This window comes from Diaphorina citri, unplaced genomic scaffold (genome assembly GCF_000475195.1).
Source record: "Diaphorina citri unplaced genomic scaffold, Diaci psyllid genome assembly version 1.1 scaffold156412, whole genome shotgun sequence".
Taxonomy (NCBI): Eukaryota; Metazoa; Arthropoda; class Insecta; order Hemiptera; family Psyllidae; genus Diaphorina; species Diaphorina citri.
Genome location: NW_007533305.1, coordinates 1 through 209, shown reverse-complemented (window position 1 = coordinate 209; position 209 = coordinate 1). Strand labels below are relative to the sequence as shown.

Sequence of the window (209 nt, the reverse complement as noted above, 5' to 3'; positions counted from 1 at the left end):
GAAAATTCGTCTGAAATGCCCACCCCGGTACTACAGTGCATTTCTTCAGGGTGGACATTTCTTACAAAAATACTTTCTTGTCCTATTATAAACAATCTATAACCTATCTGTAACAACTAAATATCTCTAACTCCTATTATAAACAATCTATAACCTATCTGTAACAACTAAATATCTCTAACTAACAAATCTACCATCAATAACTCTAC

The 209-nt window shown here is 32.1% G+C and overlaps 1 long non-coding RNA gene across 1 annotated transcript; it reads right to left on the bottom strand.

Moving 5' to 3' along the window:
* Positions 1-44: 44 nt before the first annotated feature.
* Positions 45-209, bottom strand: LOC113473863. The gene is made up of 2 exons (XR_003395677.1): positions 155-209; positions 45-103 (listed from the first exon to the last, which is right to left on the bottom strand). It is a non-coding gene; the product is annotated as an uncharacterized LOC113473863 (long non-coding RNA).